Below are 13956 nucleotides of genomic sequence, written 5' to 3' on the forward strand. Positions count from 1 at the left end.
GATATTAGGCTTGAATTATTCATGTAGTTATGCCAAGAGTCCTGCTATAAAACTTATGGCCGCACTGTGATTTGGGTGTGTGCCGAATGATGTAATTTTGACCATTTTGTGAATTCCGTTTGAGTAGAAAGGTTTTGTGTGTATGCATTGTGTTGGTTAGAAGCTATGAACTACTATGTGGAGGGACCCTACAAACAATGACAGGTTTTAATCAATTGTAATACGATTTCCTTTCATTCTTCAAATGCTCTGTTTTGTGTGAAAATGTAGCATAATGATTTCGCCACCGAGTTGTTATTTGCATAAGTACTTTCATTTGCTTTCTACCTAGTTTAGTATGTTATTTAATTTTCTTTATACCTGGTACAACATGGTCATTTCATTTGTTTATTATCTAGCATAATTGAAGTGTGTTTAATTCATAATATAGATGTTGCTTGGGTTATTTTGTTTAAGCGAAAATTGAATAAGTAAAAGAGTGAGATTTCTTTCTTAAACAATTGAGTTCAGACAGTATTTCTTCATAGCTAATTGAATAAGTTTCGTTTTTTACTTAGAGAATTAGAAGTTACATCATAAAGATTCAGGATCAAAAATACCAAAACAATATGATACAAGTAGGATCACTCTCATATCATCTACAAACTAATTAGATAGAAATTAACTCCTAGGAAACTTATCCAGCATCTTTAAGAATTGTGACACTAATATAATTGAAAAACACCACCTCCATATCCATCTTAAGTTTAGATTCTAAAAAATACATAACGACCTAATGAATAACTTCTAGGCACATATTGTGCACCTGTACTTCATCAGTCTACGTACCCTGGTTGACAATTTATGATTGACAATTCAAAGACATTGAATTGACCAAACAAACCCATGGGTCTACTCCAAGAAGAAGTCGAGAGTCGTCCCGAATCTTCTAGGCCAAACCATCTTCAATAAGAGGTAAGGATGTGATAACGACTCACTAGATGATGGAGAAATTATGCATGTTCTTGTTATGGCTTTTGATCCAATCTTCAATAAAGAAGGGAAAGATATTTTGTCTTGTCCATAAACTACACAAAAATTTCCCACAAGTATATATATCCTAAGATACTGGTCTAAGAACAAGATTATTTTGTAAAACATAACATAATCTAAAATAAAAAAGGATCATGCCCACTATGAGCTTCATACCTATTTGTTGTTGTTTTCTTGGGCTCTACATCTACAATTTCCATCTTCACTAGAGCTCTAAAGGCTTGCTAGACTATGGTTTCTCCTTCTTTTGCCAATTTTGGAGTAAACCTAATTAAAATCATTGGATTTTTCACCTCAAACTAAGAGATCCTAGCAAGGCCAAGAACCAATTGGTATATCATGTTGCAATTACCTTCAAGCTTCTCAATTTTCCTTTTTTCTCGTATGATTTTCTCCAATAATTCCACATGGTCATTGTTTTATTGTGCTTGTCAAAAACCCCCCATTTATTAATGTTAGTAGCAAAATATTACTTTGGTAAATGGGGACCCTTTCAAAAAATGTATATACCCAAAAAAATCAATCCTAGCATGTAGGTATTTCTTTTATTTTTGGAATAAATCAAGATATCAAATAAAACCTATAAAACCATTAAAATGCTACTTTTTCTTATTTAGCATGAAATGCATCACAAATAATACCTTTCTAACCCACCACGATCTGTGATGAAACAATCAAAAAAGAAAATCTATATTCGAAAAATAGTCATAATGTTAGAAAGTCTTTAAAGCTTCTTTAAAAATCTAAAAGTCTCGCATTGCAACATCACTGTTTATAAAATACTTCTCTTAAGAGGTTACCCCAAAGTATTGGGATCTACGATATTGTGATCTGCAAAATTGCGATGGTATAATAGCCTTATCGCATCACATTTCAATCATACGACACAAGCCTCAACCTATTATATGTCGATATTGCAAAATGTGATCTCAACCTAGACCCACCTCTTAATCTTTCCACCAACACAATCAGAGGTCCATTATTCTTTAAAAAGAAGCCCGATAAGTAATTACATTTTTTTCTTTCATCTTGCATCTCGTACAAACTCAAAAAGTGGTAAGTTAAATGAAAACAAATTATGTGATATAGCAATCTGCGATATTGCTTTGCAAATAGCAAAAACGCTATTATCGCAGTTTAAAGGCTCACCACCCTAGGAGATTGCTTCCGATTTATGATGTGAATATTTATGGACATTCAAGATAAAATATAACAGATCATTAGTGGGCATTTTGAAGAAGTAACTGCATTTATGTGTGAAAGGCCATTTAGAGTGATTTGATATCTTCTTACGTGATTTCAAATAAAACACATTTATTACCTTTACTGTTTTTCTTCATCGATTCATTCCTACATTCAATATCATTTTATCCGATAAACTGTTCCTGTTGAAACTTTCAGGAAAAAGCCGCAGAACAGGACGCCGAAAGAAATGGTGAAGAAAGGGAAAGCAGTTGCCTCTCAGAAGTCATAAATGACTCCTCTGTTCACGGATACTACATGTAATAGGGAAGCAGGGACGTCTACATGGGAGGCTATGTATCAGTTACTGGAGGAAGAACAACCAAGGATTCTTGAGACAACAATTACAGTGGATGGGTGCGATTCCTCTAATGCTTCCATAACTGAGCTTGCGTGCTCATTTCTGCATCGAATAGCCACACGACCAAAAATAATCCCCTATACCAACATGGGTAAGTGGATCATTGACGACGTTGATATATCTAAAAGAGAATTCAAAACAGGAGGCCAGGAAGTTATAGGATATTTCACTCCAGATAACTTAAGGCTTATGTACCACCTACCAGAGCCACAGGTTACCTACAACAGGCAATTTGTTGAGAAATTTGTCGAAGAAAATGAGGACCCGACGGACTGCACAAAAAACTGGTCAAAAAATGAAGAAAGAATCAAGAAAGACAAAAATGTTATGTATGCCACTGCATCTATTTGTTCCCCTTTATGTTTTGTTGCAGCTATGTTATGTAGACTATTTGGCAAACCCGACAGTAACAAATTCTCCTCAGAATAGTTGTCTATAATAGATGCAGTCGTTAATGCAAACATAATAGACTGGGCACAAATCATGTCTGATAATTGAGCTAAAGCAATTGTATAATATAGAAGGAAAAGGAGTATTGCTTCGAGGTTTACCCTCTGTTTTTCATGTGTGCTTATGTTATGGATGCTATTTGTTTTGGTTCTAAATTCCCTCTTATGGGATGGAAGTGGACTATTCAAGATCCACTTCCTATTAACATCCACCACAAAGACATGTGGGAATCCAATTTTGAACTACATTTTTTCAAGATTTGTCACAGGGTTATGCTTCCCATCCATAAACGAATTTATAACCGAGATGCCCCCAGATTCTCCCAAGAAGCCGAGAAACACATCCTCCTAGTAGCCCGATGGTTCAGGGAAGAGACATTTACATATATTAGAGTATTTGGCAACATTGCCTCTCCACATGTTCTCCCTTTCTATGTCCCAGATAAATAAATGGCTACAGAGATAGCCTACAGTGAAGGAGGGATGAACAAAGCATTGAAGGAGTCAAAGAAGGCCATTTGACCTCAATTTCCTGTGTCATGTGGAGTGTTTGCATTACATGACCTTGGACATGTATTCAGGGAAGTAGATAATATGTTGTATCTACGATTGCCTAAGTTCACCGGAAGACAATACGACCCATTCGGTATTGTCAAGGATTTTACCACTATGCTCAAACTAAAAATATTTAGCCATGAGAAAGACCCATTTGTTGATGTTTTCCTACAAAATTATACCTTTAGAGAAGTGAAGCATATGGCATAGATAATTTTGATCGAGAGGCTCTTGAAACATTTTATAGCTACAGAGAAAAGAGATTATCAAAGGTCCCATTGGACCAATTGTTAATTGAACCAATAAGGGAGCCCACTCCCAGTGTAAGCATAGATGGTGACTCTAAGGAAAAATCTAAGACCAATTATGGAAAGGGATCTGAGAAGTCTTCAGAAAATAAGAAAAGCAGGAGCAGGGAATCAATTCAGGATACATCCCAGTCTGCAGTGTTAGACTCCGTCTCATGTCAGAGATTGATTCTTCTTCAAAACCCTGTTTTGAAGAAGAAATCATTAAATGTGTTGCTTTAGATTATCTAATTTGTTCTTCAGATTTTCATCTGGCGGCAAGTCAGCACCATCTTGACAGTGCAACAATGATAGATGCTCTATCCCCATCAGGACCTAGTCCACAGATTGAGGTTTTAAGCAGTCTGAATTTACATGATCTTCAAGTCTATGGAGTTCTTGTCACTTTTGTTCTATGCCTTGTTGTGTTTGGAGGGGTAAAAATAATCAACAGAGTTGCTCCAGCATTCTTAGTGCCCGTTTTGTTGTCGGTGTTTCTAATTTTCATTGGCATCCTTTCAGTTTCTCATCGCAATCTTTCTTCTGAGATCACTGGCTTAAGATTGAGCACTTTTAAAAGAAATTGGGGTTCTGAATACCAGCATACCAATCGGGCCGGAATTCCTGCTCCAGATGGCATCATTTACTGGAACATGGAGGCTTTACTTGGGCTTTTGTTTTTTCCAGCAGTGACAGGGATTATGGCAGGTTCAAACCGTTCAGCATCTTTAAAAGATACCCAGAGGTCTATACCAGTTGGCACATTGGCAGCTATAGGATCTACAACCATTCTTTATTTGGTTTCTGTTTTTATGTTTGGAGCTGTTGCCACCAGGAAAGAACTTCTCACTAACAGGTTGTTGAATGCAACAGTTGCATGGCCAGATCCCGCTGTTGTGCAAATTGGAGTCATTCTGTCTACACTTGGAGCAGCTTTACAAAGCCTTACAGGAGCTCCTAGGCTCCTTGCTGCAATTTCCAATGATGATATACTACCCATACTAAACTATTTTAAGACTCCTGATGGTGGGGAACCACATCAAGCAACTCTTTTCACATCACTAATCTGTTCTGCTTGTGTTATCATTGGAAGTCTGGATGTTATTTCACCTGTGATCACTATGTTTTTCCTCCTGTGTTATGGAGGGGTCAATCTTTCATGCTTTCTACTTGATTTATTAGATGTTCCGAGCTGGCGACCTCGATGGAAGTTCCACCATTGGAGCTTCTCTCTAGCGGGTGCTCTTCTATGTTTAGTGACAATGTTCCTCATATCCTGGACGTTTACAATTATATCTCTGGTACTAGCAAGCTTAATTTACTATTATGTCAGTATACGGGGAAAGGCAGGTGATTGGGGTGATGGTTTCAAGAGTGCTTATTTTCAATTAGCACTGCGCAGTCTTCGTTCTCTTGGAGGGAATCAAGTCCACCCAAAAAACTGGTATCCTATCCCATTGATTTTTTGTAAGCCTCGGGGAATTCTACCACCTGATGTTCCTTGCCATCCAAAGTTGGCTGAATTTGCCAATTGTATGCGGAAAAAAGGGACGTGGAATGTCAATTTTTGTATCTATATTGGAGGGTAATTACAGAGACAAAGTTGAGGAAGCTCGACAAGCTAGTCGACTTCTAACCAAATATATTGATTACAAAAATTGTGAAGGAATGTCTGAAGTTATTATTGCAAAGAATATATCTCAAGGATTTAAAGGTATCGTGCAGACAATGGGTCTCGCTAATCTGAAGCCAAACATAGTTTGCATGAGATATCCTGAAATTTGGATAGTTGGAAAGCCGGCTATTTTACTGCGCATTTCTGATGCTGGAGAAAACTGGGAGCGTATACCTCTAAGTTCTCAACTTTCTGGGGATCTGGTTTATATCCAAGCAACTGGTGAAAAGAGTGCAGAAATGGTCATAGATGAAGGCGCTATTTATGTGACTTCAAATAAAGGATACAATTGGAAGGCTGTTGTGCAAGAAACTGTTTCTGCTACCTTAAACCGCATAGTTTCTAGTGGTATTAGCGGTGCAAGTTACTAGACGGGGACTTTTAATACAGTTAACCGTTCTTCCAGTGGTGATTATGTGGTTGTTTCATGCCGAGGGAATTTCTATCTAACATGGGAGCCTGGCCAGCCATATTGGCAGCCTCACAACAGAACAAGTGCTCGCAGGATTCAGAACATGGGTTGGCGTGCAGATGGTGGACTGTGGTTTCTTGTACATGGCAGTGGTCTCTACCTTAGCAGAGGCTCTGAGCAGTTTGATGAGGTACCAATTTCAAGTAGGAGTTTTGGGCATTCTTGATGTTGGGTATCGTTCGAAAGATGAAGCTTGGGCAGCTGGAGGCAGTGGCATTTTGCTGAGGACAGTAAATGGTGGAAAAACATGGATCCGTGGCAAGGTTACAGATAATATTGCAACTAATCTTTATGCTGTGAAGTTTATTGATAAAAAGAAGGGCTTCGTGTTGGGAAATGATGGCAAGCGCATAGATAAAGCCGATGGTTCCTACAGCATTTCTCTTCCCATTTATGTGCTTTGGCATTGGATTTGTGTTGAACATCATTGCCATCTTCTATGGTTCTCTGGCTGCCATTCTTTTGATACTATGATGGTAGTCGCGCTCAATTTGTTTCAATTTACGCAGGTTTGCAGGGTTCTCATTGGAAGTGTCGAGCTTCATTAGTTAAAACTAGAACTATTACATTCACATCGTGGGCATTCTGCAAGTCAAGTTTATTCATGTGTAGTTTTTGTCTCTTCTGGATGATAGTGCGAAGGTGTGTGCGTATTGAGCGCGGTAGAATTGTTGTAAGTATTACCAAATGAGTCCTGTGCTTGGCCCAAAAATGGAGCAGCGCCCCTTCTCTGCACAGTTCGAAACCAAGAAATTCACTTTCAATGTAATGGCGAAATAGATGATGAGTTTCAGTAATGGGGAGCCTGCGACAGACAGGAGTTTGTTCCATGATTTCCGCCAAAGATTGTTGGGATTCTTTGGAAATTTTGTGGGATTGCGGGCGATTGTTGGGATGCAGCGATGTAAACCGCTCTCAGTTTAGTTGTCACCATAAGCTGAATCGGTGGAATATTAGCTTAAAGTTGTTTTATTAAAATGGAAAATGCAACGTGGCTAACCAAATTGAAGTTAGGATTATCTATTACAGCCAGAGAATGCGATTTGATTTCAATCCTGGTCCTATGGAGATCTGCGCTCCAGCAGTTATTCCATGTGTCGGCCATCAGAAGAATTCAAGAGAAACGCATTTGCCAATTTCAATCCTCAGTCATGATTTCATGAGATCTTTGCTCCAGATTTTGTCTCCTAATAAGCCAAATCATCAGCAGATTTAGGGGAACACTGTTCTATTTGTGGAATGGATGTAACGCTTTTTTGTTAATTTTTGTAGTGCTAGTTAAAACAGCGCCCCTGTTTTTGGGCAGCATTTTGATTTTATGGTATTAAGAAATTCATTTGTAATGAGTTAGAGTTAGTGAGGGGAGATTTTCTGAGTGCTGGAACAGAGCTTTCAATGTACAGTCTTTGATAGAGAGATTTTTAATGAGAAAACCACAGCTCTGATTGCTGAGATTCATGTGGTATGTTAATTTAGCATAAGTTTTCTCTTTGTCTCATATGTAAAACTGTTATGTTTCATTCACCTCATGATCGTTTCTAGTTGAGCAAAGGAAGTGTTTAGGTAGGAATTCATAGTATTGTATGCTCCTCCTATAAATTTGCTCACGTTCAATGTTTTCTTCTGTTTAAGGAGGATTCAAAGTATTATTTTCCCTCCTTAGCTCCTCACCAGTCTTGCCATCCCATTTAAAATCTAGATTTGGTGTTAAATTGCTTGCCTACCTTGCCTCAGTTGATAACCTGTGTAGTCATTATATTTCTCTGTTTGAAGCTGTGATTTTGCCCATGCAGCCCAGAAAAACCCCGTCATTAAAAACCCCAAAAAAAAAACTTCAAATCAACCTTCCTAAATCAGTTTACTAGCCTAATATATTTGATCCTAATTGGTCAGCTCACCCCATTGAGAAAATACCTTGAGTCTGACCGGAGAGAGCCTTCTCCTTCCTCGTAGGGCTAGCTACGAGGTGTAATGGTTTGATGTTGCCTTGAAGGTTTACCTTCCTCAGCCTAGGGTGAAATCTCAAGCGCTAACATGCAGCAAAGACAGATGAACAGACTTTGACCATCAAGCAGACTAAAACCCATACTTCCTCTATACATCTGATAAAGCCTCATGTAATTAATTTGGAAGAGGAGTGGGATAATTTCAACAAAAAACTCAACATAGAGGAACAAGCACTAGAGGCACAAATGGCACATCAAGAAACAACTCCAGAAATTATAACAGGGGGAACTATGAATATTCAAGAAATAGAACACATTCCTGTTACCCCCACCTCTGAGATTATTTTAAGAATATAAGAAATTACCACTCTTGATGTATTTGACAGCGCACAACACAAGGCCATTGTTAAGAGATATAGAAAGAAAAGGAAATTGGAATCCACAACTGCTACCACTCCAGACAATGAGCCGATGGATGTCCTCTGGAAAGACTCATCCACCAACCCATCGGCCAACCTCACCAGGCTCTTGTAGTTTGTAGGTGCATACGCTACAACAACCATTGACAAAGAAACAAAGGTACAATTGTTGCTTAAAGAAAAATAAGACAAAATTTTGTCACTCGAACAGTAGTTACAACAAGCCAAAACCAACCAACAAGCAGAAATAGAATTGGCTAAGTTACAATAGGAGTTCCAACAAATGCAAATAGAACATCAAACAAACTTGGCAGGTAAGGAGGCACAGATATAGAGCATAACAGATCTGCAGAAGGATGACCCAAAGATCGATTAGTTTGTCACCGAAGCACTCAGCCTCAACTCCCAACTCACACACCAAAAAGAATTGCTATGCCAAAAAATCTCGCAGTGGAACTCTCACTGCGAAACAAGCGACAAATTAACAAGCCAAGTTGTGGAAATGTGACTTGAATATGATGAAATTCTTAAAAAGGTTTCAGATTTCATAACTTGGAAAAATTCTGAAAATGGGAGAAGAGCCGACATGCCCAAACTGGATGAATCACATAAGGAGATATTATTTGCAAGTTGGGGTTCTCGGCTCAAAGAGGAAAAACAGGCAATAGAGGATGTGGCAGCAGCGGCAAACAACGTCATTGAAAGTATAAATGAAAATTTGCATAGTGTTAATCTTGTGGCAGAAACCACCCCTAGTTTCCTTCTAAATGTAAAACAACTTGAATTACAATGGAAACAGGCAGTAGAAGAAAGAACAGAAGCAATTAGGCAAGTAACCAAGTTAAATTGGGAGGCATATTGGCAATATCTGATAAAACCACACAGCCAGTGTATGACACTGAAATGCCTAATTGTTTCTACCGAGAAAATGGTGCCAGCGCTCATTAATTTCGTGTTTACAAGACAACTAAAAGACGAAGCCGACCAACCTACACTCCTCAAGACCATGCTAGATATTTGCGATCTGAAGGATCGAATGCAGGATTATTCATTATGCACATCTCTATTTTTGTTTTATTTTTCTTAAATTTAGAAATTTCGTTTAAACCTCCTCAACTTTTTTTGTAATAATCTATTTTTAGTTTCATAAGTTAGTATTTAAACCCCTCTCATGCATTTAGAAAGGGGTCCAGAAATTTTATCAGAAACATTCTTCAGAACATGCACTTCTGTCCCTTTGAGGAAGTTCTGGTGAAATTAATGGAACATGATTTATTTTCTACTTGAATTTGACATCTTCTACTGAAATTGCACTTTTGTACTCTTAGATGATGTTGGATGATTTGAAAGTAGATCAATATTACTGGAGCACATGAGTAGAACATATTATAAATGGTACTTTTATGTCTTAATTATTTTTACTTATGCGTCAAGAAATACATTATCTTCAAGTTATTTATGTATGAAAGTTTGAATTTTAGATTGCCATTATTGCACTATTGTATGATGATGATTTATAGTTTATGCTAAATACATGAATGATTTTTATGCGATATATCTCTCATATCATTTTGGCTAACTTTTTATACGAAACGATCATTGTTAAATGGATTCACTTCTTATCGTAATTGAATGATCTTTATTATCAATTGCTTTCAGACATCATTTTAGATTGCATATATCATGTTACTCCCGGGATAGTTATAGTTAGATAAATATTTTTGATTAGGACAAACTGCACATGATTATTAGTTAAATTAGATTAGTTTGAGGCTAGGTATTACTCCAAAAATCTCAAAACATCATCTCATTAGCACAAGCATAAAAATAGATTGGGAAATTGGTCCCATCATCCCCAGTCGGAGCCACTATTCCAAACGGAAAAGGAGTTGTCCCAAGGTCTGGACCAGGTGGTTATCCCCCTTGTTGAGGCAACGATTTTCGAGCCTTCAACATATTTGGCGCTAGAAGGAGGGCCTGACTATGAATGGCAAGTAAATCTAAATCTACAGGACATTCTAAGAGTAAAACTCCCTCACCATCACCTCCAACTTCTCATTCACATTCCAAATCTCCTATTCCCAAGAGAAAAGTTGAAAAGAAAAATATAGAGCCCACTACTGAAATCCTAAACAAGTCGCACAATTCTTCTTCTGAAACCCTTGAAGTACAATATTTGATCCACAAATTGCATGGGATTTTAATATCTCAAGAAGAATTTGAGTTATTCGAAGGCGATGTCACTTCTCAATATATCCCATCGCAATCGCTAACTAGAGCACAGAGTGAAAGACTTGGAATCCCACCATTTGAATTTCCTCTACCAAGTCGTAAAAGGGCTAAGAAGACACCATCAAAATCTCACAGCGAGGTTCTTTCATCATCATCGTCCATTCCATCCATATCATTGCAAGGTCACACACCCGCAGCCCAACTCCAGATCGTGATTCACACAGGTACAGGAGCTGCACCATCCTCTACCCAGTCACCTTCAACCACTGCTTCACCCTCTTCTACTAATATTCCAATAATGGCACAAAATCAACCTCAACCAAGGCCATGGACAAACCCAGGAGCTGTTAGAATGGCTGGACCTTTGACCCAATTTCCAGCACATCCAAAAAAATGGTTACCTAAATTTAACCCTGATAATGGCCTATTAGCTGAAAAACATATAAATAATTTCATGATGTCCATTAATTTGAATGGGGTAGTAGAAGAAGACATAGTTGTAAGATTATTCCCATATACTCTACAAAGAGCAACAGGATCATGGTACTTTTCATTACCATCAGGCTCTATTAATAGCTAGGATGCTTTTCAAGAGCAATTTTAGACTAAATTTGGAGATGATAGATCTACAAAAACTTTGATAAATGAACTCTCCAATTTAAAAGTCGAACCTAAAGAACCCATTAAGGACTTCAACTCACGTTTCAATAAGTTATTGAATAAAATACCTACGACGTCCAATCCTAGTGAGGAGGTCTGAAATGAATGGTACATTTCTGCTCTACCTTCAAACACAACCATCTTCTTTGATAGAGCTACCAAACCAACGTTAGCAAAAAATATGAAAGAAGAAATAGCTGTTGAAAAACGTATCTTGGCCATAGAAAAGAAAAATGCATTAGAGGAAAGAAAATCCAAGAAAGTAACCTTTAGAGACGATTCTAGGAAAAAACCACCAAAGGATCCTTTTGATTGTTGTGTGTGGAGCATGATTCTTCAGAGGTCTTTGTTTCAGCCGGATGTATACCCCAGGAAGTTTTGTACGCCCCTCCACGTGGGGTGGTGCGGGGGGGGCTTGTCCCCCCTGCAGCGCCCTCGAAGCCAAAAATAAATGTAAAATTTCCTTGTAAAAGTATAGTAATTTCTAGTCAATCTGGGCCGTTCATTAGGCAGATGATCTGACGGTAGAACTTATGTTTTTCTAGGGTTTTTTGCCCTAGAAGGAAACCCCTCTCTTTGTATGAGGGTATTGTATTTGAGGCTGTGTGATAGATGTGTGTTCTGTGTGAGCGAGAAACAGAGAGGTGAGACTGTGAGAGAAAACAGAGGATATTATAGCGGATTTGTTGTAGGTTGTGTCTCTTCATTTTGCTGGATAATAGAAAGGAAGGACTGGTTGTTCGGGGTGGACCTAGCCCAAACAGGGTGAACCACGTATACCTGTGTCTCTCTTGTTTTGTGTGTTTTCTGTGTTTATATTTCTGCAATATTTTATGTGTTCCATTGCTCCGTAATATATAATTTTCTAACAACTGGTATCAGAGTTGAAGATCTATCTTGCTGATAAAATCACACGAAAGAAGGGTTCCTGGTTCGAGTGGGAGCAATGGCGGAAGATGGTAAGTTTAGGGTCGAGAAATTTAACGGCCAAAACTTCTCGCTGTGGAAGATGCAGATGGAAGATTATCTGTATCAGAAAGATCTATACCTACCATTGGGCGGAAAAACAAAGATGCCGACGGGTATGAAAGACGAAGAATGGAACCTTCTCGATAGAAAGGCACTCGGAACAATACGGTTGTGCCTTGCTGCGTCATTCGACTTCAACATTTCGAAGGAAACCACGACAGAGGGTTTGATGCAGGCGTTGTCGAAACTATATGAAAAACCCTCGGCCTTAAACAAGGAATTTCTTATGAAACGGTTATTTAATATGAATATGCCGGAAGGTGGATCTGTTGCAAACCATTTAAATGATTTTAATACAGTTACAAGTCAGTTAATTTCTGTAGGGGTAAACTTTAATGATGAAGTTAGAGCTCTGTTATTCTTGTGCTCATTACCAGAAAGTTGGAATGGTTTGGTAATGGCCATTAGTAACTCCATTTCTGGATCTAGTACTTTAAAGTTTGATGATGTTGTCGTGCTATCCTTAGGGAGGAAATGCGACGGAAAAGCTCCGGTGAGACATCGGGAAATGCTTTGAGTGCAGAGTCTAGAGGAAGAAAAATGGAAAGAGGAAAGAGCTCAGGATATCGCAGTAAATCAAGGAAAGGCATATCCAAGTCCAGATCGGGAATAGTGTGCTGGAAATGTGGAAAGAAAGGACACCTAAAGAAAGACTGTAGATCTCGGAAGGGAAAAGAAGGAGATGCACAGCAAGAAAACAATCATGAAGCAAATGTGACAGGTGAGGTGTTACAAGATGCTTTGATTCTTTCTTTCGAAAATATTACTGATTCCTGGGTGGTAGATTCAGGGGCTTCATTCCATGCCACACCTGATAAGAAATACTTTCATGACTATGTTCAAGGATATTTTGGACAAGTTCGTCTGGGTGATGATAAACCCTGTAAAATCGTTGGAATGGGTAAGGTTCTTGTAAAACAGCAGAATGGAAACCAATGGCTATTAAAGGAGGTAAGGCATGTTCCAGATCTAAAGAAAAATCTGATTTCAACAGGGCAGTTAGGCGGTGAAGGTTGTGTGACAAATTTCACAGATAAAGCTTGGAAGGTCACCAAAGGAGCCCTGGTAATAGCAAAAGGCGAAAAGGTTGGTACATTGTATTTATGCAATGGTATTTCTAACTATGTTAATGCTTTAACTTCCAAAGGAGAAAATGCAGCATTATGGCATCATAGGCTCGGACACATGAGTGAAAAGGGGATGAAGATTCTTCACTCAAGGAATTTGTTGCCGGGTTTGAAGATTGTTGATTTGGACTTCTGTGAGAACTTCATTTATGGAAAACAGAAGAGAGTCAGATTTCTCAGAGTTGGAAAAGAAAAGAAGAACGAAAAATTAGAGCTTGTGCATACAGACGTATGGGGACATGCTCAGGTATCATCTCTTGGTGGCTCTCATTATCATGTTACCTTTATTGATGATGCAACTAGAAAAACTTGGATTTATTGTATTAAGAATAAATCTGATGTATTTGATACTTTCAAGAAATGGAAAGCTTTGGTTGAGATTGAGACAGGAAAGAAATTGAAGTGTCTTAGATCAGACAATGGAGTTGAATATTGCAGCAAAGATTTTGATAGGTACTGTTCAGAACATG

The 13956-nt window shown here is 38.2% G+C and overlaps 1 pseudogene; it reads left to right on the forward strand.

The window, feature by feature from the left end:
• Window positions 1-2506: 2506 nt before the first annotated feature.
• Window positions 2507-13956, forward strand: part of LOC149211070 (uncharacterized) — a 35093-nt pseudogene continuing 23643 nt past the window's right edge.

This window comes from Pinus tabuliformis, chromosome 1_2, assembly GCF_031772625.1.
Source record: "Pinus tabuliformis cultivar Carrire ecotype Pingquan chromosome 1_2, CPIR1, whole genome shotgun sequence".
In the NCBI taxonomy this organism is placed as follows: Eukaryota; Viridiplantae; Streptophyta; class Pinopsida; order Pinales; family Pinaceae; genus Pinus; species Pinus tabuliformis.